Here is a 23,490-nt window from a genome sequence, read left to right on the forward strand (position 1 = left end):
GATACTTGCTATAAAGGAGCTCACAAATGGCCCAGGTTAAAAGCGACAACTAAAAACAAATGCCGGGCCTATAATTTTCTTCCAGAAGGAGTTGAAACACCAATGGATAGTGACTGAAATTCCCTTTAAAAAACATGAAAGACAGGAAATATTAGATGCTCTCCTGCTGGGCTGTAAACCATGCCCTACAGTAGATGTTGCTTCTGAAAATGAACCAACAGCCACAACCCTGATCACATGCTATTTTAGTCAGCTCAAAAATCTGTGAGTGTTTTTCCAAGTATGGATGCAGCCGCACAGTTGCCAACAGATGTGCATGAGCCAGTACTTGTGAACCATGTTTACACTTAAAATTGACTGGGATCAAAGGTGGAAGAGGACTGCATTCCCAAAGCAAATGCTTATGTCTGAAATAACATTAATGCCATACATTTTATTCTAAAACAATACTTTTAGCCATGAACCTCTAACAGATGATGATAGAAAGTGGAGCTCTTTTTCTTTTGGTAGAGCGGCAGTTGTGTAGTGGGGGAGAAATGATTTTGGCCCAATCTCGCTTCATCAGCACTGTGATTCTTTTCACTTTCATGTTTCCATAGATTTTCCATGAGAGCACTTTCATTTGTTTCACAGAAATATGGTTACATGAAACTACAGTTATGATCGATGGCTTTCACTTGATTTGCCAGATGAAATAAAGAGCGCAGGGATGTCACGTTACCAGAAATTCTGCAGGCTGCACAAATACCTTAAAATTACATTTTCTTCAACACCCAATTCCAAGCTATGGGTAAAAAAAATCCCCCCTAAAATCATCAAGTTAAACATATTTATTTAAAAAAATTAACATTTTATAATTTCGTTGTACATGTAGAATGATAATAAAAGCCTATTCTATATTGCTATTCTATAATAATGTCACACTGTTAGGCATTATTAAGGTATTAGTAAGTCCTTTATTCATCATTTATTACACTTTATTCTGCCTTAGGATGTAAATTGCTTATTATTGATTAGTAAGCGCGTTCATGTATCATTTATATAGACTAGTCGGTTAGTTTCTTTTTCCTCGTTTAGTCGAATAACAAATTAGTTACCAGAAATTTTCTTTGTAGCTTTTCTTAAGTAGATTTACTACAATGTTGAGGCACATTGTCCTCCTATTGCAACTTCTACAAATTCATGGAAATCCAGTTTTCCCTCACCGATACATTCAAATCCCGTTCAAAAGTAGCTGATTGGTGTCTTAGTTGTAATACTGTTAGATGATAAAGATAGTAATCTGATCATTTTTCTCACTACTGTATGTGTACATTTACTGGTTAGCCAAAATGGTTAAATTGATTTTATTTATAATATCAAATGCATCAAACAACTGGTGCTTATACATGAAGTGTGCACGTTAATACACACTAAATAGTAAATGATTAGATATATGCGTAACCCTACAGTGTACACTTTCTCATGTTCATGCACTCATATTGAAAGCTAGACGGTGAATAGTGATCTGCCATTCTGTTTTCGTGCGCTGTGTGTTTTAAAGTCTCAGGCAGAAGGCAGAAATTTTAGCTTGATATTGTGCAGCGTGCTTCTCCAATCAGGACCTTTGTCTTGCGTTTCTGGATCACAGCTACCAGCTGTTAAGCGCTTTCGCTTGAACTGTAGTCATTTCCTGCCAAAGTTGAAGAAGAACAGCAAGTGAAAGGTTCACTCTGACCCAAGAGAAAGAAGGAATGCTCAGTTCAAGGGTTCAGTGGCTGAAGTTTCTTTTCAGGTACTTAAACAGTAAACTGATATGTCGAAGAAATATAGTTACTCTGAAATAATCTATAGTGCTTTGGCCCTTTCATCAAATGTGCTGCATGTAATATATGTCAAGCATAAGTTTTTTTTTCTTGTTTAGGAAATATAGTATTTTGAAATTGAAAGTTGAGATGAGTAACTGCATCGACTTGCTTTTAATATTAAATTGTAGTGTTTGTTCTGGCAACAGGTTTGATTGTGCTATTTTTTTTATTATTAAGCATTTTGCTTGTACTTGTATCGTTAGACAGAAAATAAGAAGCATTTCAGTGTAACGCAATCCACTACATCCACAAAATACAGGTTTAGCAAAGATTTAAATTCATTCCCTGTGACAGCGGCGATCAAGATCTATTATATTACATCGTGTGTAGTCACAGTCTATTTTTGCATCTTATTGCTTATAACTTTTGTGAAACTGAGAATATGTCACAATATTTGATACAGAAGATATTGTTGTAAATTGTATTAGATGCTAACAAAAACCTTCTTTTATATTCCTTTCAGTGTTTAAAAAATGGTTTTGATTCACCAAAAATGATGAAAGAAGCCCGTCACTGACATACTGCATAGTGTTTGTTACTAAAACCCCTTATTAACCCTTTAAGACCTACCATAGAACCAAGGCTGCCAGAGCTTACTTTATATTCTTACATGCTGTAGTGCCATTTTTGGGAGCATTTCAAGTTGCTATACATCAATACAACTGTTATAGCCCATATTTTAATAATATGTATGCATTAAGTCCATAGTAACTACATAAATTGCAAAAGTGCAATAAACTACAAAAAAATTGAAAATTGTTTTTCTGTTTGTTTTTTTTTGTTTTTTTACAAATTTAAGAGGTTTATCCCTCAAAACTTTAAATACAAAAGAGTTGCAAAAAAATAGTTTACAACAACAGGAAATTTATTTTGAGTGTCTTCATAGTTTTATTTTTGAGATACACCAATTTTTATATACTGCAGGAAAAACGAAAAACAATCCTATGATGCAAATTTGCAAAGAAAAAAGCATGTGCATCAAAATAAACTATTTTAAGCAGTGCAATTTCTAAGCATCCCAGCAACAATAAGCTTTTAAGGCCTACAAGTAAAAAACTACATTTTCTGCAGAAATGACATCACTTCCGGTTTCGGGCAGGTAATGGCGGACATGCGATCGTTAGCGCTGATGTCTGTTTCAATGTGGGAAGTGTTACGAACAGCTGATCGGATCGGCAAAGCGTGTTTCTGGAATATTATGTTTTTGTTCCTCCGGTTTCATATGCAAAAAAAAAATATTGCGCTAGCTTACGCAGTTCCGGTTCTACAGGGATAACGGAGCGTGCCCGCTCCAACCGGCTTTAAAGGGTTAAGAAGGGTTAGCACAATATTTTGTTTTAATTTCAATTAAATTTTAATTTCAGTTTAAATGTGCACGTTTAAGAAAGGGTAAGAATGTTGAAGAAACTCTACTATATACTACTATAATTATTCAATGCAAAATATGGAGTCTTTATCAGTCTACATCCAAGTAAGAAGATGGTAAAAATCATGCTACTTCTGTGTTGGTATTGCTTAAATATTTTTAGTGTTTAGTGTCAGAAATTAAATAAGGACTATGAATAAAGCTACCCTTCAAATAATATAATCATGGCAACACTTTTTTTGTTTTACAAAATTAAGGCTCAAAACCCAGGGGGTCTTAAAATTTTCAGTAGTCTCATGCAAGTTTGTCAAACAATCAGCTCTAATCTGTTGATTTGGGTTTTTGTTTTTTGTTTTTTACATGAATTTTTACAGTATTTTCCAGGTTCCATGTTATTTTATTGTCCCTGAGCTTATAATATACCTATTTAAAGTTAATCTTTTCCACTTTTAAAGGGCTCCAGTGCCACATTTTGGCACATGAGTGGTCAGTGGTGGACTACATCATTTCAATACTCACTCCACAGTTTGAGTCACAGACGTGAAAGATTTTTATATGTATTTTCTTTTTATTATTATTAATTTAAAGTAAGTTGTATTTACATTAAAATGACTTGGTTAGGGCTAGGGTGTACTGTAAAAACAACTCAGTTAAGTTCAGACAAGAAAAACTTCTTGATTACACTGAGAAAAGGATCAACCTTTAGGTTAAAATACAACAGTTGCCATTTCTTTTCAGTCTCTGTTTTACTGGTTGCCAGAGTAATGTGTCTCTTCAGATGTGTACTTTCCACTGAAATACACTTTTAGAGTTTTAAAAGGGCAAAACGTGACATTTGTGTCCATCAACACAAAAACATAGACTGTTTTTTGTTAGTATTTCACATTTCATTCACCTTTAGAGTGTTTTCGTTAAAAGTTAGTATTAAATATGATTAGTTATTACTAATAAAAGAATATCTGATAAAAGAGTAAGCAAACAAGATTAATCATCTGGCCAAGCATTCAGTGTCTATGAAACCTGAACCTATCCGGTTGTTCAGTCTGACGTCACTAGCCGTGTCTGGGTCTAAACTCCGCTGCAGGTCCATATATCAAACGATCACTATGGCATTACTGAGAGTTGAAAAACTGTCTAAAGTCTTTCATCTTTAATAAAATGATCAGCGTTCTGCTCTACCAGGTGTAACAATTGAGTTTAACATCCAGGCATCCATGAAAACGGAATTTATGACATTTAACGGAGTTAGAAGTTAGCAGGGAGTTAGCTCGCTAGCTTCTATCTAAATACAATATAGCATGTCCTGACTGTGGGGTTTTGGAAACAAATTAAAACGTACAGCTCTGTTATCACTTCCAGCATAAATGAAGACAGAAAACTAAACAGCAGTGACGTTTGTAGGGTTACTTAAGTTGGGCTAGCTGGTATATAATGATGTGCTAGGTGACCGCTAGCGACACAGCTATGTTAGCATAATATAAACAAGCTAACTTTTTTTCCACTCGATAAAAGTTACCGTGAGTGTTCTCGGTGGTCAGGAACAAATGTAATCGCATGTCAGGATGCTGTAAAAGGACCAAACTTCAGCCAGGAGAACAACTGAGATAATCCATCCACAATACGAGGTTAGTCATTCATATACTGCTGCATGGGCTGGGCTGTAGTTACATCCTAAGGTTTTAAAGACTGAGCTTAAATAAATGATTAGTGGTAATAAAAGCCGAGGGAGGTCAACAGGGATCACTGACTGTTTTAGGAGCTTTTTGAGATCAAATAGAAGAAAATACATAACATTAAACATGTTAACAACACAAAAGCCATATTAAACGCAGACTACTTTAGACCCGGAAGTAGGATTCGTCGCGTCATCACTGAACAACCGGATAGAATTATCTCCAGAATTAGGAATGTTGGTCACTGGTTGCTAGGTAACCAGTCATTTTGTTGGACCTGTATCTCTGACAGGTTTGCTATGAGACCAATCAGAGCTCTGGTTAGCTGCGTAAGAAGCATTTCCACTTACATCCTACCTGAAAGTACATGATCTGTCCCAAATAATTGCCTCTGAAAAGAATCAGACAGGGGAAGAGAAAGTAAAAAGACAAAGGAATGACACATCCAGAGAAGAAGGCGAAAGGGGAAAAAAGGAAAAATCTGAGTGCACAGTCACATTCAATACAAGAATAACGCAATGCGCTGCAATGAATATTTTAAAACTCTTACATGTGCAATTCCCCTGAATGACTCTGATTAAACGTGTAAGATTAGGAATATTAAGAGACATCATGATTTGAAATAGCTGCGGTTAATGGTTTATATGCCACAGGCTATCTTTAAGAGTTTAACCATTTTTTTCTCTGGTGAAACCTCCTACATAATGACTTGCATAATGTCAAATCAGTGACAACTCCTTATCTAACACGGTTAGATTAGGCAAGGTAAGGCAAGTTTATTTATAGAGCACAATTCAACAACAAGGTGATTCAAAGTGCTTTACAGAGACATTAAAAACAAAAACAAATAAAAAGCACGATTTAAAATTGATTAAAAAAACAGTAGATAAAATCAGAACAGTAGATAAAATCAGTAGTTAAAATGTAAGTTTTGAAATTTAAGCTTAAAAGTGTGTATTTGGTGTTTTATTCAAATGCAGCTGAGAATAGGTGAGTCTTCAACCTGGATTTAAATAAACTGAATGTTTCAGCTGATCTGAGGCTGTAATCTGAGATTAAAGTACATTTAGCCATCTTCACCTATGAGATCTATTTATTTTTTCTGTAATTGCAGAAAACAAGGTTTATTTTGAGATATGGGAACTGTAAGGGCAACAGTATGCTGTGCATCTTCACTCTAAATACATTTCTAGAACTTAACACAAACTCAAGATTACCTTATTTCTTATAATCACCGTGCTTCAGCCTGGGATATGTTGGGTTTTTTTGTTTTTTTTTGTTTTTTTTTAATCAGTTGCAGAGCCATAATGCTTTTGGTGCTAATAAGCATGTAAATGTCCTCATGTTGAACCAGGATCACTAGACTCTCTGAAATAGAAACCTTGTGTTGTGCTGCAATAGCTCGGGCCTTGTATTGAAACTGCATGGCCATAATTTTTATAGTATAGCATAATTAGTCACAGGCGTCTCTGTGTTGCATGTAGATCCCTTAGGAACTGAAAAAAAGGGATTCTGTGATGGATTTGTAAACTAATCAGTTTGAAACATTGGGAAAACTCAAGAGAACTCATTAAGGTGTCTTAGATATTCACTTCTGTCCATAACATATGCACTACGGGGCTTTAGTTGACTTTTACTGGTACACATAAAATACAAAACCATTGAGAATATAAATGGGTCTAGCATGAAAATGCATTGGAAAGAGGAAGACCGTCAACGAAGAAGAGATGGCGGATGCAAGACAGAGAAAAAGAAAGAAAAAAGTGAATGAGAAAGCAATGACAGTGTAAATCTCTCTGCTGAGCATGTATTCTCCTCCAGAATGGAAATCGAAAAATGCATTTTCATGATTCATGGTGGGCATTTCCACTTATGGTCTGCAAATCATTAGAGCACCAGACATCATATTTCTATGGCCTAAATGGCAGTTGAATTGCTCAAATGTACAAAGAAGGAAAAAAAGTACTCAATGACAGGAAGAGTCATATAAAGGTTATAAGAGGAAATAGGCAAGGATGGATGGATGAGTCAGTACGTAAAGTCTTGATTAGACGGCTGGTCCCTGTCTAGCAACATGTAAATTCAGTATATTGTAACCTTATCATCTGGACCCCTGTGCCATAGAAATTTTGTTGGTGGAACAACCTGTGAAGCATCTAAGACGTGCGAAAAATGGCTGGCAATTACTTAAAAAAATGTGTGAAAATAAAGCAAAGGTTGGACATGCTAAATATATATATAGTCCCAATCAAAAGACAACTTGACCTTCAACAACTCGACCACGTTCAAAAAAGGAACTTTTTTTTTCCTTTGCCATCAGAACGTCATGACAGTGTGACTGCCTGACAGAAAATGATACTGAATCCACATTTTTGCACAGATTTGGCCTTTTAAAGGCATGTGGTCCTAAACTTTTGTTTAGTTGTAAAACAGCCTGTTTCAGTTTAAGTGTTGTTTTCAATAAATTGCATGATCAAAAAAATCTTTTTTTCTCACTCCCATTTCTTCTTGTTGCATGGTGAAGTTCTACTTGGAACCTTGTTAAGGTCCAACCATGCAACATATGAATTTTTGCCATTTTTGAAGTTGTCTTAAACCTTTGATTCGGACTGTATTTAATTTTGTATTTGTTGTCAAGTCATTTAGTTATGTAGTTATATATATATATATATATATATATATATATATATATATATATATATATATATATATATAATGAAATAAATATAGAAATAAAAGTTGATAATAATGCTTTAGAGAAAAATACATTTTAGAAAATAAAGAACAGCTAATTGGGATAAAAGGAAATAAAATAATAACCCAAACAGCAATACGTATGTAATAAATAAAATAGATAGTTTATTTGTATTTTATTTGTTACATATGCATCAAATATGTAACAAATAAACGAACAAAATCATTCATTTTGTTGATTACATTTTATTATTTTTGAAAGTTTGAATTTGTCGTGCTTATACTTGAGCAATTGTCCCATTTTTGAAATGATTCCATCTGTGATGATGTTTTGCCACCACAACATATATGGAAAACAGTTTAGTAAAGTGAATGTAATTTCTTTTCGAGACAGGGTGGACCTCTGGAAACAGCATGCTTTAATGGAGGCGTGTGTTGTATTTGATTAAGCTACATTTCGGTTTGGTTTAGCATTTCAGAAACATGCTTTAAAAGTAGAATGTGGGTGGGAGCGGGGATTTACTGTAGTTGGAGTAAAATTCAGCAACAACTTAGTGTTTCAGTTTGGATTTCTTCTCATGTCATAGGCTCGAACTATGCTGCGGTTACATCCAGTGAGTCACTCCAAGCTGCCACGTCAGCACAATATTTTACTCAAATTCCCGGTAAAGTAACATTAGGAAACACACAAGCTGTAACCACAGGCACATTGGAGGAACAGAAAAACACATTAATAGCTTAATTCCAACAGATGGTCATATATACTAAGCGGGTGGGTGAAGAAGAAAGAGAGGAAGACGAAAAAAGGGAGGAAACATTACAGCTGACAACAAAAGGGGTGCCTCAATTCTACTTCCAAAATAAACGTACTCAAACTGTTGCAATGTAATTTTTGTTTTCAAAGATGTGTAAAAAAGTGAGCCAAATGAAAAATATTTAATACTGTATACCCAGGTCCAAAAATGTTGGGACACAGTGTAAAATGTAAATGTAAACTGAAAGCCATATTTTATTCACAGCAGAACAGAGAAAATATCAAATGTTTAAACTGAGAAATTGTATCATTTTAAGAAAAATATTAGCTCATTTTGAATTTGATGGGAGCAACACATGTCAAAAAAGTTGGGACAAGGCCATGTTTACTACTGTGGAGTATCTCCTCTTCCTTTAACTATAGTCAAAGAATCTAAGGCTACGTTCACACTGCAGGTCTTAATGCTCAATTCCGATTTTTTGATCAAATCCGATTTTTTTATCTGCTCGTTCACACTAAAATGCGACAGCAAACGCTCTCTAGTGTGAACGCTCAAAGCGGCCCGCATGCGCAAAAGAAGATGTCACACACAACGCGCTCTGTTTAGACCCAGAGCAACAGTATTGTTTGACTGATGGCCCTTAATATAAAGACTTCGGTCTTCACGTTTCCCAATTTTTGCTTTAAGTTATTTTGTTATTTACATAATAATGTAAATAACCTAATAATGATCCTTATTGCCGTTTAAGAGAGGAGCGGTGCTTCAAAGGATAGCTGTAGATTTCTGTCAGAATCTGCAGATTATACAGTACAAATAAAATGTTTACGTTGTCTTCCCAACAGTTTCACTGACATCTACACTGGATGGCCAGGAAGCGTTCGCGATGTCTTCTCGGGCGCTTCTCTGGCGCTGATAATTGGCTTCAGTCTTGTGTCGGTGACGTAAAAGGCGGATTTAATGCGACTTGACCATTCAAACAGCAGTCGCTTTCTAAAACATCGGATATGTATCGGATTCAGTACCACATACGAAAGTGACCCAGATCGGATTTGAAAATATCGGATTTGCGCCGTTCACACTGTCATAGCATGATCGGATATGGGTCGCATAGGGTCAAAAAATCGGATTTGATGCGCTTTCGCCTGCAGTGTGAACGTAGCCTAAGAACTGAGGAGACAAGTTCACAGAGAGATGAAGATTGTTCATGCGTAATATAGGATTCTAGCTGCCCAGCAGTCCTGGATCTTCTTTGTTCTCCAGCATCCACACTCTTCTCCTATGTAGCTAAAAGGCTGAACAATGTTCACATATAGCTTTTTCTTCACATCAGAACTTTAACCTGTATTTGTGGATGGTAAAATAAAGTGTGTTCAGAGACTGTGACTTCTGAAAGTGTTTCTGATCCGGTGCAGTGATTTCCAAGACAGAATCATATTACAAAACTGCCCGAGGGACCGAAGATCGCAGGCATCCAATACTGATTTTTGACCTTGTCCCATACACACAAAGATTTCTCCAGATTCTCCTTTTTTTGATGACTTTATGTACTGTAAATGATAAGGTATTCAAAGTCTTCACAATTTTACACTGAGAAATATTATTTTGAAAGTGTTCCATAATTTGTAAATACGTTTTTTTGCAGACTGGTGAACCTCTGAGAAGCTTTGCCTCTCTAAGCTGTGCATTTTATACACATATATGTGTTACTGCCTGTTGCCAGTTAGCCCCAAGTGTTTCTCCAGCTGTTTTGTTTCAGTATTGCTCAGATTCCCAGCATTTGCTAACCTTGTCTTAACTGTTTTATGACGTACTGCTGCAAATGAAATTATGTTATTTTATTTTCAATGGAATAGTAAAATGTCATTTAAATCCTTTAATGCATTTTCTATGTTGTTTGTGAGGTTCTAAGATTTGAAAATCATATTATACATACATACATTATCATTTGTTCTAATCCCAAGGTTGTAAGGATTAAATTTATGCCTGAGCAACTGTGAAAGTGTAGTGATCAAATACGTTGAATTATACCTGGACATAAAAATTTAATATTTGCAGATTCCACATATGCCAACATAGGGACTTTATTTATTTTTCTATTTTTGATTTATTTGTTTACTGATATGTCAGTCAGACATGGGACTTTATTGACAACCTAATGAAAAATGGTTCTACATTACAAGAATTCGCCGAAAGGAAAGATTCAATGATCCTTAAAGGTCTTTACACCACACTCATAAATTCTGATACACAGTATGCACACACACAAACAAACAAATGCAGAAAAAAGGGCACTGTTACAAATGGACTTTGTCAGCCTCTAAACATTTTTGAAAAATTAGGGTTAATTGTAGTGCAACATCATTAGATTTATAATAGGAATTTGCATATTTCATTAAGGCTTCTTGCTTGTACTCTGTAACTTACATGACAGTTTCAAAAAGCTGCCTATTACACTGACAGGATCCATTGGTTGGTGACTGTTTGGGACATTTTGTATCTTCAGGACTGGAGTTTAATTGAGCTGTGATTGCTCCCACAGAGTACACAGGAATGGCAAGGTCAGGATGCTAATACACACACAAAATTTAGCATATAAAGTGAAACATGAAACAAATTTTCTAAAAATACACTCTTGCTATGATAACCCACAATTAAGGTGTGAATTAAGCCTTAAATACACTTTGCTTTTTGTGTTTCTTGGCTTGTTTTTAAATTCTTGTTGGGCATCCTGTCATGATTCTGCTGTGTGGCAGGCAGGAGAGGACCCAAACGCAAACTCACGGAGACAAAACGTAAACTCAAAAACACAGCTTTAATGCTGGCAAAAGGTGAAACACAAAAACAGTACTAAACTAAACTGGGAAAGCTAAACATAAAGTATACCAGGAAACACGGGGAGAATCACACACAGCATGAGGGAGACTACGACACTGACAAAGAGAAACACAGAGCCTAAATACACAGAGGGATAACGAGGGAATGAGACACAGAAGGGGAGCACAGCTGGGAGTAATCAGGCTGGACGAGACAGACGCAAAACTAGAAACACTCACATGAGGCATGGACCTTCAAAGTAAAACAGGAAACACACTGACTGAGTTCTAAAACACGCAAACTTAACAGCAACTGGGGAGACAGAACATAGGAACCTGAAACATGGTAGAAAACATCAGTGGACATAACATGGAACACAGGGAAGCCATATAACAAAGCCAAAGAGCTAAACCTAAGATAACCATAACTGAGATCCAGGGAAACAAGAAACAGTACATCAAAGGACTCAAAACATAAACCATGATATAAAAGCACAGGATCTCTTCCAAATAAAATAGGAAACATAATGAGACGCAGACATGATAACCAGAACTTGACAACGTAAGACACAGACATGAAACACATGAAGAGCAGGGGAGACTTAACATGGGTTGGAAACACAAGGGGGAACTAATAAGCAAATGAACATAGGAGACCTAAAGAGCTTAACATACTATAAACATCAAAATGAACTAAAACTCAAAACACTGGGTCCTAAGACCCAGGATCGTGACACATCCTTTCAAAACCTAAAGAATGGGCCAACTGCATCTTATACCAAGAGTTCGTGATTGAAGTATGCATGATTTTTCACTTAAGAAATAGGCTGTGTCAGTGAAATACACAGCTGACTGTAAACTTGCCTGCAGCGATTCACCATTGGTCTTGAACCGCTCATTTATCTAGATTTATATTAAATGCAGATGATAACTTTTAACGTTACTTCACATAGTTTTTCTTGTGCTTATGTGTTCCTTAAATGCTGAGGTGATGGACGACACACTACAAACTACTACTAAAGCATTGCTGTTACATCCACTGAATATGTGTGTGTGTGTGTGTGTGTGTGTGTGTGTGTGTGTGTGTGTGTGTGTGTCACTGCTAATAAACGACAAGTCAGCCTGAGAAGAGGAGCTAATGTTTACTAAGCCAGCCACTGCTAAATATTCCATCAGAAACTTGACTTTTATCCATCGCTTGCTTTGACATAACCACAGGTTATGTCCAAAATTTAGCTTTCAAAACAAATTTACATTGGGCAGTAATATGTTTGCACACAGTTTTGATTTTATCAGCAGTCAACTGATGAGCTGCTGAACACACGTACACACACACAAAGATGGGCTCAGCCTGCAGTTCACTGAGCACAGTGCACACAGATTTCAGACATTTTTTAGGTGGTTTCAAAATTAGATGTCTTTGCAAATTGCCATTTATTGTATAAGGGAGAAGGGTTGCAGGGGAAGGTCACTGATGCTGCTATGTTTTGTGTTGCTGAGTAAAATTTGTCAGCCCTTGGGGCCCCCTAATAATTTGGGGCAGCGGTTGGCTATCCTGCCTGTTCGTCTTTGTTGGGTCTCAGGTAGCACACCTACTAAGTGTAAAGTAGATCAGATAAATACAAACACATTCAGAGAGAGCAATGTAAGAGACTCAGCTGTAATTAGTGGACAGCAGGATCTGATATAACACTCAGATCCTAGCAGAGATCTTAGCAGGGCAGCCTGGTGCTGGAATAGTTAGCACAGGAGCGCCTCACAGGCAGGATGTGCAGACCTCTCTGTGCTTGTTCTTCCTGTGCTTGTCTCTGGCTTCCTCCCACAGTGGAAAAAAAACATGTGAGGTAGATAAGGTGCTTTAAGTGTAGAGAGAGAGCGAGAGAGCACAAGATCCGTGCCCCTAAGACAATCCAGCACATAACAGCAGGGTGCAAGATGCTAGCAGGCAGGGCATACATGGAATGCCATAACCAAGTGGCCGGCATCCCGCAGGCGAATAGGAACCATGAAGAGGCCGCTAGGAAAGCTGCAACCACCAAGTACCTGCAGAGGGTCAGGCAAGTCCTGAGGAGTCAGCTGAACGGTAAGAACAAGCTCCGGGCTATCAACACCTACGCCCTGCCCGTGATCAGGTACCCAGCTGGTATAATAAGTTGGCCAAAGGAGGAGATAGAAGCCACTGACATCAAGACAAGAAAGCTCCTTACCATGCATGGAGGGTTTCACCCCAAGTCCAGCACCCTGAGGCTGTACGCTAAGCGGAAGGAAGGGGGCCGGGGACTGGTGAGTGTCAGCACCGCAGTCCAGGATGAGACAACGACCGAGTGCTCAGTGAATACCTCAGGCAGCAGAAACCCAAGAAAGAGGAGGGAGACGAGGAACCATCATGGAAGGACAGGCCCCTGCACGGTATGTACCACCGGCAGATAGAGGAGGTGGCTGATATCCAGAAATCCTACCAGTGGCTGGACAAAGCTGGACTGAAAGACAGCACAGAGGCACTAATCATGGCAGCACAAGAACAATCTCTAAGTACAAGATCCATAGAGGCTGGGGTCTATCACACCAGGCAAGACCCCAGGTGCAGGCTGTGTAAAGATGCCCCTGAGACAATCCAGCTTTGCACTAGGATGTTGTCGGAGTAAATGTGCAGTCATATTAATTTTGCTCCCACTAGTGCTGTCAGCGTTAATCTCGTTGAAATGACGTTAACGCCACAACACGGCAAATCTCCGCTAACGAGCTACCGCGGATCGCCCCGTGCGCGGGGCTGGACGGCCAACACGTTAACGAGCTAACTGCGCTAACGCACTAGTTCCCACCAATGTAATTGAGCATTGCGTGGCACATCCGACATAATATTTTACTTTTGTCCATGACATAGTTCCAAAGGCCAGATCTGAATGAGGGTGGGGGAAGTTCAATTTGCCATGTTGCAAGGAGAGCTTAACTTCTGTCTCGCTAGCTTGCCCTGCGCTCAGTGAATCTGCGTTCGACTACTCCGCCTAGGCTGCACTGTCGAGCGCAGATCCACTGAGCGCTCAACACAGACAGCATCGTCAGAAGGAAAGTTGATAAAATAAATAAAAAATTTTGTATTGTTCGATATATATGCGTACCGAACCGAAAGCACTGTATCGAACGGTTCAATATCGATACGAGTATCGTTGCACCCCTAGTGTATATATATATATATACTACACCCAGCACGCCCCTGCGGGCGGTTTATCCTTCAAGCTCGGGTCCTCTACCAGAGGCCTGGGAGCTTGAGGGTCCTGCGCAGTATCTTAGCTGTTCCCAGGACTGCGCTCTTCTGGACAGAGATCTCCGATGTTATTCCCGGGATCTGCTGGAGCCACTCGCCTAGCTTGGGAGTCACCGCACCTAGTGCTCCGATTACCACGGGGACCACCGTTACCTTCACCCTCCACATCCTTTCGAGCTCTTCTCTGAGCCCTTGGTATTTCTCCAGCTTCTCGTGTTCCTTCTTCCTGATATTGCTGTCATTCGGAACCGCTACATCGATCACTACGGCCGTCTGCTTCTGTTTGTCTACCACCACTATGTCCGGTTGGTTAGCCACCACCATTTTGTCCGTCTGTATCTGGAAGTCCCACAGGATCTTAGCTTGGTCATTCTCCACCACCCTTGGGGGCATCTCCCATTTTGACCTCGGGACTTCCAGGTTATACTCGGCACAGATGTTCCTGTACACTATATATATATATATATATATATAGTGCAAAGAAATGCACCGTCTGCACATATATATATATATATATATGTGCAGACAGTGCATTTCTTTGCACTATATATATATATATATATATATATATATATATGTGCAGACAGTGCATTTCTTTGCACTGTCTGCTTCCCTTTTCTATGTATGAACTGCAGACCTGTAGTGTTTAGTGATGTTTATAAACCTACTTATGTGATGGCCTCATCTCAGTTGTCTCATCTCTCCATCTAAGCTGCTGCGTTAGAGCAGAGTTGCAACCCCAGCACTTATGGCTCACAGTTGTGTCCTAGCTCTCAGTTGTCTTCTACCACTCCTAATAAAAATGCAGGTTCTCTTCCTCCTGTCTCAAGAGGCCCTTTTCTCTACGCCTCAGCTGCCTGTTCTGTGTGATTGTGATCTTCATGGCTTTGGTGGTGCCCCCCTCTTTCTGAGGAGTTTTATCATCCCCCGCACATACTGTGTCCCCGGCTGCATATTCAGGTGGCTGACTTGTTACTGTTTCCCTCAGGGCGATGTCTATCAGATTGAGATGGACAACACAGAGAGGTGCACACATGGTGAAAGTCACATTCTCATGGAGATTTGTGTGTGTGTGTGTGTGTGTGTGTGTCTGTGTGTGTGTGTGTGTGTGTGTGTGTGTGTGTGTGTGTGTGTGTGTGTGTTTTTAAAGTTATCAGTCTTTTACAGCTACACTGAAACCACAGAGAGGAGCTTGTTTAATTCCCTGCTTAATAGCTGTTTTAGCTTTTGTGCACGTCGCCGAGATTTCTACCTAGGCTAGAGAAGGCAGAGAGTAAAAGTTACAGCATCCCAGAGTAGCATTATAGCAGTGTTCCTGTTAGAAGCCTGCTCAGCAGGGGGTAAAGAAATGACTACTGCAGTAATAATATAACACTAGGAAAAACAATCTGTGCAAACAAACAAAGAAAAAGAAAAAAAAAATTGGTGTGTGAGAGAGGGCGGGACAGACAGCTAAGACCTGCCAAAACTGAAATGTGTTCAGAAATTTTACAAGGAGCAGGGTCTGTTCATCCGCGGATTCTTTAGAGCTTCTAGCCTTCTATTGTAAGGTGGCTCTCTGTGTTGACTGTTGTGGGAGAGTATAATAAACTGTGCAGGGATTTGCTCACATAGGTTGGCAGTGATAGTCAGCATCCTGCAAAGAGCAAAGACTAATATCCCACAACATGGGAAACGCCCCAGTACACGAACAGAAACAAAACCTAGGCAGCTGTAGTCAGTTTTTTTGTTTTGTTTTGTTGTTGTTTTTTTTACCAAAGACCAGCTAGAGATAGTTGTAACACAGCTAAATTGGCTGATGCATTATAACTCTAGTCAGTATGCACTATATGGTTTTTGTCTGTTTCAGAATCAGACTGCAAATAAGTGGACAATAGAGTGACTAATCAAAAGCATCAAATTGGCCAATGGCCAGTAACTGGATTCATCCATCCAAACAGTAGTACTTCATTTGATTTGTTTTACTGAAGTACCCTCGGTTAAATTCAAGCTGTAGCTATAACTGGGCCATGTCACTCGTGGCTGAAAAGGAATCAACACTAACTCCCTTCGACTTGCTGTGATTATAAGCACTCATAGATTTTTATTACAGTACAGTGGAGAATGTCAAAATTCAGACATCTGTCTCAGTGTTTTTCTTTTAGAAGTTTAGTAAGAGTGCAATTGAGAGAGATCTGTGAGGTGGTAGTTGTGCAATAAGAGTATGTAGCATTAACCCAGGGGTTAACTATCCTACTGCTAATTTGGGGTATACTTGTAGAAATAATAGCTGGGGAACTTTGTTCCAGTCCTTCAGCCCCAAAGGATGAAGAAGTGGTTTGTTGGTTTGAGGCCATGTAATAGCACCTCTTTTTGTTTCTCTCTTAGAATTCCTTTTTTAAACACCACCATATTATTAATGCACACAATTGTAACACGTTTTTAAACACAACATTCAGAACTCTGATTTGTTCCTTTTCTATCCACGAGTTAGACCCGAGTGTGTGTCTGAGGGTGAGCTCATTCACTAGCAGTGTGTGCACAATCTCAGCCATCAGAATTCATTCTGTGCAGTGGTGCGTCCTGCCTATTTCAGAGTTCTGTGTATTTCTTGAACATGATAAGACGGGGGGTGGGAAGCCACCAAAGTTGGAAGCAGGCTGTTGGCTACCCTTCCAATGAGATTATTAGAAATGGTATTCATATTTTGTGTGAATTTTTAAAATGTATTTCAAAATCAATGGTTGAAGGTGATTTAGCAAATCACTCACTGAGGCTATATCAGAAAAGTCTTGGTGGTTTTTAGCCTATATTAGCAATCTAGGATTAGATGAGAACTGGAATTACACTGACTACAATGCAGGGATGCAGAAGTGGGTATATGGATAGATTTTGTCATGACTCGGGAGATTAAATAATATGTTTTTTGTTTATAAGTTGATCAGAGAGTAGGAGAAAAACAAGTGACATTTGTCTATGTTTTGCATATGTATATGATCTGTTTGTATATGTATGTGTGCATGTTTGTGTGGGTATGACTGATCCATAACCACACAGCTCTCTCCGTCACAGATGGTGCAAATATGGATGCCAGCATGATGAGTCTTCCAACCCCAGTGGGGGCCAGAATGATTGTCTGAGATCTTGGAAAAAGCTAGAAGACAGAATGAGGCACAAATTAGACTTGTTAACGAAGGACAATGAGTCTGACATGCAGCTGTCTAATCTCATATTTTTGAGGCATGCAGAGAACATTCAGAGGAGAGCTGTCTCTCAAATAGAGGCCAAGAACATGTTCCGTTGTAGCAAAAGGCACTTGTCGAGCCATGTTCTGTCTGAAGATCTGGCAAGAGATGTCACATATTACACAATTGCGGGAAGCATTTTATTTCTTCAGTCATTTCTGAATTTTAAAAACATAAACCATAAATACTAGACGCTTTGCTTCTGATCTAAAAAGTTTCACCTGCTTTTAGAGAGCAGAAAATAAGTGGTAGTACTTTAGAAACGGACTAATATATATTTATAACTGTTGTCAAGCAAGAGCAAAATAAAACCTCTTAGAACAAAACCTTAATATCTGCACAAGGCTAGTGCAATATTACATAACTGTGATCAGTTCAGAATAGTTAATGTGTCTTGTGATCAAAGCAATTACTGTGCGAATACTATTATAAATGCTTGTTTTGTTGAATGTCTGTTACCATTATGCATGCATGTAAAAGGTCAGCATCTTGGTTGTATTGACTTCCACAAAAGATTCACTTTGTTTATTACAGTGCAGCTTTTTACTGTCCATAACATCAGGATACAACATAAGGATAAGAAAGCAAGCCTAAAAACTTTTCACTATAGCAAAATTTGAGAATAAGATGAAATTAAGACTGCTTTCAAGGCTATCTCTCTGTTAACTTTCTGTAATCAACTTTGTTTTTTCATGCCATTTTGCATAGTGCAAAATCACTACAACAGTTATATAAAGTGCTTTATATTGTAAGGTAAAGAGAGATAAGGAGAGATACAATAGGACGACCCCTATGAGCAAGCACTTGGTGACAGTGGAGAGGATAAACTCCCCTTTAACAAGAAAAAACCCTCTGGCAGAACCAGGGTCAGGGAGTTGCAGCCATCTGCCACGACTAGTTGGGGGTGAGGGGAGGGAGACAGGACAAGAGACAAGCTATGAATGGTAAGCTGTGATTGTCCCTTTTCTTTTTGAACATCATAAACTGTTACTTGTATTGTTTGTTCTTAAGCTGCAAGGTTTCTGTCTTACAAAGTCTCCGTAATATCATAAATTGGGATCACTGAACCTTTGGTCAGGACTCTGTGCAGGCCAGTCAAGTTCTTCCATATCAGTGTCGCTCATCCATGACTTTGTCGACCTTGCTTTGTGCACAGGTGTGCAGTCATGTCGGAACAGGTTGGGGACATCCCCAATGCACAATGCAGTGAGATAAGTACCGTTCTCCTGGCAATCACCAAACCCAGACTTGTCCATTGGATTGTCAAATGGGAAATGTTCTCCAGATAGCATGTCTGGTAACTTTATACCACTGCTCACCAAAGAAACCCATTCCATGAATTTCTCTATACACTGTTCTTGAGCTAATTTTAAGGCCACACAAGGCTGCCACTGACTCTGCAGAAAGTTGGCAACCTCTGCACATTATGCACCTCAGCATCGCTGAGTCTGCGCTGTTATTTTATTTGGCCTACCACTCAGTGTCTGAGTTTCTGTCATTCCCAAGTCACGACTGGACTTGTTACACAGGTGGCATCCTATTACTGTAACAAATATTTTGGGAGCAGTCTGCATGCCTAGGTGCTTGATTTTATACACCTGCTCCCATGGTATTGATTGGAACGCCTGAATTCAGTGATTGGGATCGATCAGTGAATACTTTTGGCAGTATGGTGTATCATACCCGTCATGTTGAGGTTATCTCATAAACAAAATAGATCTAAAATTGATGTTGGGGATTTCTCCACACACTTTCTGGCATGTTGTTTACTATTTTTGACATCAGTGGAAGCTGAACAAGTGTTCATAGCCCAATAACTGAAGACATGGCTGTGAGATGTTAACATTTCAGCACAGCACTTGTAGCCAAAAGCACTTAATGTTATTTTTTCCCTTCTGTCTAGGATTACAACAGGAGTGAGAAAATTCCCTTAGATGACCTAAGAAGCCCAAGTTAAATGATTTTAATGTGGTTTTTCATAATAATTATATTATTCATATCCTTGCTCATGGAGGAGTTTCAGCCCCTCTACCACATCCTGTTGTGGTTGAGGCCAGTGGTTACACAGTCTTTGTCTATAATCATGTAGTTTGTTTCATGTCTCTTCATCATAAAATAGATCACAAATTGCCAAAAGTACAAATTAGCTGGACTGTAATAATGAATCAGGGGCATAATGAGATGCTGCAAATTGCCTTTGTGTTTCTCCCCTTTGGATCATTAGCAGCAGTCATACATGACGCCACAGATCAGGAAACTACATATAACCGTCAAGTACATTTTAGGGCTCATTTGCACAGCATGTGAGGAATATGAGGCTAAGAGCTTACAAGTCCAGTGATTAACGCCTGGCTCCATTTTAATTCTTCGGGAAAATGGATTACCTCAAACTAATCCCATTTATGGGCTCATAAATATCTGGACTCTGAATTCATTCGTCTTACAGCCTGCCATTTTTCTGACATGCAAATGTTATTACACATCTGGAATTACATATTCACTAGAGAGGTGCAGATGTGCACTACACACACTCACCCACACATACACAAGCTCATAATGTTGATATTGTTCAAACAATAGCCATTGTTTTAGCATTTGAATAGGTATCTTGGAAACTATCTCCACCAGCCAGGTCTTTTTAATAAGGTGCAATTGGAAGCAGTGCTGGTGATTGACTCTGGCAACGTGTTCAGCCCCACTCTAATGAGCCCCATCCGTAAACCCTTCCTTTTAGACTGGGCTAGGTATCAGAGATGACCCTACAGTCCGAAGTCACATTTAATTACCACCATGACTCAGTGAACTGGACAGCCAGCTAGTCCAATCGCTTGCTTGCCTGGTCCAACCTAGAGCCACACCAGAACAGAGCAGACTTAGAGACCAAAGCTTTGACATTTTGAGAGATAGCAGCCACACAGCAGTCTGGGGTTTACACCAACTGTCTTTCTTGGCCCCGGATAGTGGGCCCTGTAATATTCAGCACATTTCCTACATGGCTAATATCTTCTGGGCAGTGTCTGAGCCAGTAAAAATACTTTTATTTCCAGGCCCTGAAGCTGGTTTGCATCCAGGTCTGTTTGAAAACTAATGGAAAAAAAGTGAGAATATGAGGGGGTGTCTTTTTTTGTATAGAGTGAGGTTTCTATTAAAATAAAGAGTTTTACTAAAGGAAAGAAAAAACAACATGACAAGCAGCGAGTGCTGTATTTACCACATCAGAGTGTTAAATAACAATAGCAACATAGTGTGGTCTTCATACCGCATATAATCTGAATTATCCCTGACTGTAGTAAAAGCCTAGTACAGTTTTGCACAGTATGGATATTGGTACGTGCACATTTAAACCAGTGTGCACATAAAAAAAATATTTACTGGTGATACCGTGTCAAAGGTTCTCACTGAAAGATATTTGCTATTACTAATCAACTGGACTGAACCAAAGTGAACCCGTCTCAGGCTGTTTCCCAGCTTGCAGCTAAATTTGGCTCTCGTTCACGCTGCTGCGGTTTGCATTTTTGTGGAAGATTTTGATAGTGGACAGTTTGGGTTCTTCCAACAGTCTCTGTATATTTCCTCAAATCTACTGGTCATCAGAAAACACTTAAGCGGAGTCTGCACAGTTGTTTTTGGACACATTTGATCATCCCACATGAAAAGAGAGAGGTTTCAGTAATCAATGTCACAATGTCTGCATGTCGGGAATGGATAATCAATTTTGTCTGATGAAATGTCAGTTTATGAATTTAAAGACATTTGTTGGTGGTGGTCATATTACGTGCCTTATGATGTTTTGACGTTAGAGTACTATTCATGGAAACCAATCTCTTGCCTGCCTCGGGTCAAGATGAATGTGTTGAGAGCCACAGCACAGACCAGATTCCCCATGGTTGTTGAGCAACTGGGCCATTGTGGGCTCTGCTCTTTCTCTTTATGCCTTTTCTTTCCCCTCATCTATCGCCTCTGCTATCCCTCTCAGGGACTATTCCACCTCGAGCTCCTGGAAATCCCCCTGTCTGTTGAAAGACATCCTTCACTGGTACTCAGCAGCCATTTCAGACAGGCAAGATTCGGCCCAGACTGAATACGACAAGCATCTCAATCTTTCAGGCACCCGAAAAGGATGTCTGACTGCTTTAGGAAGGAAATACTTTGACAGGGAAAATGTTTATGCCTTGAGGACTCAAGATGTATGAGCATGGATTAGGAACAACATTTCAGGGTTTGAGCTGTCAAACTTTACAGGATCATGCTTGCCTTTCTTGACAAAATGGACATGAGATTGGCAGCATGTTTTCTTTCTAAATAACTATCCTGTTCTGTTAATGAAGAGCAACATTATTTGGTGACAATCAACAATGCACAGGAATGCTGCAGTAAAGGAAACTGTAAAACAGCCAGAGACCAGTTATATTCAATGTGAAATATATTTCCAAATAAGTGACAATTTTATAATATAATAATGAAAGGTAACAGTATAGGGAAAAGTTTAACAGTAGAACTACTACATAGTACCCAGTTATTTAATTAGCAGCAAAAGAATTCAGCTTTCTGTGTAAGTCTGGAACTAGATTGAGGTGCAAAGCTATAACTATATTAATAATGTTATTTAAACTCCAGCTTCCCTCTATTTTACTAGGTTCAATGTTATATGACTCTAGATACTTGTCTCCAGCCTCTAGACTGAGGTTTATGATTGTAGCTGTTGTACCCTAGAGGTATGTTTTGTCTCAGCATCTATCCCCATTTCACTTTTTAACTCTCCTCAGAAACGGGATATGTCATTTCCCTCAGTAAATCGAAGTGGAATGTTAGATTCCCCTAGAAACACATGTTTTACCTTAGCAAACCTGGCGAAGGTTATAGCTTCTTAGTCATTGTAATATTGTACTTTGTGACATTCAGGCAGACAAGAATGCAATCTTATATGCACAAGCTCTCTCTCTCTCTCTGTTACACACACACACACACACACACATACATATATGTGTATGTATATATATATATATATATATATATATATATATAACACACTGTCTTGCAGAGCACAACAGCCCTCTGCTCGGCATGAGTGATATCATGTGACAGAGCTACAGGCCTTAGATGGCGCCCCATAGTGAAACTGTGAAATGTTATTATTTAGTTCCTTGCCAGTGGTCTGTGACACTATGAAGGACGGTAGGGCATACAGAGGAGGGGCCTTGGGTTAAGCAGATGGTGATAAACACCACAAAGCTCAAGTTCTGTGCTGTCACCAACTTAATTCAACTGGTGAGCTGTATTTTAATTGTGTAGTTTTATGGTTTTATTATCCTGCAATAAATTTAATTGTGCACACAGCCAGGTCTACATGCAGTGAGGTTCTTTTTAGCTGTACAATAATACTGTTTTAAAGTCGCTGTTTATTTTTTACCCCTAAAACTACTTAGGATGTTCTAAGTGACCTCTGTGGTAATTGCTCAAATAATTTCCCATTAGCCACAAATGTTTGCTTGAGTTCAATGGCCTTGACTAACTCTATTTCAAGGTGAAATTTCAGTTTGAGGACAGATAATGTCTGTGGGAGAGCACACTGACACAATTACTTTAACCATAAGGGTTGGTATAGGCTTACACTAGACCAGTGATTAAATTAATGCTTGGAGGAGGAGGGTCCAACAGCCAATTACACAAACCCTGAACCACTGGACCGCATTATCTAATGAGCACTTACTCACAAATTACACAACAAAAGAGGAGGTGAGCGGGAGGTGTGGACCATGACCCAACTACTGCAATTCAAGTGAAAATGGGAGATTTTCTGCAACTTGGATTTCACATCCTGACTACCACTCACAAGCATGATTGCTTCCTGTG

The sequence above is a fragment of the Copadichromis virginalis genome, linkage group LG12 (assembly GCF_057382275.1).
Source record: "Copadichromis virginalis isolate Kocher_CV1m ecotype Utaka linkage group LG12, C_Virginalis_male_GT1.1, whole genome shotgun sequence".
NCBI classification, from domain to species: Eukaryota; Metazoa; Chordata; class Actinopteri; order Cichliformes; family Cichlidae; genus Copadichromis; species Copadichromis virginalis.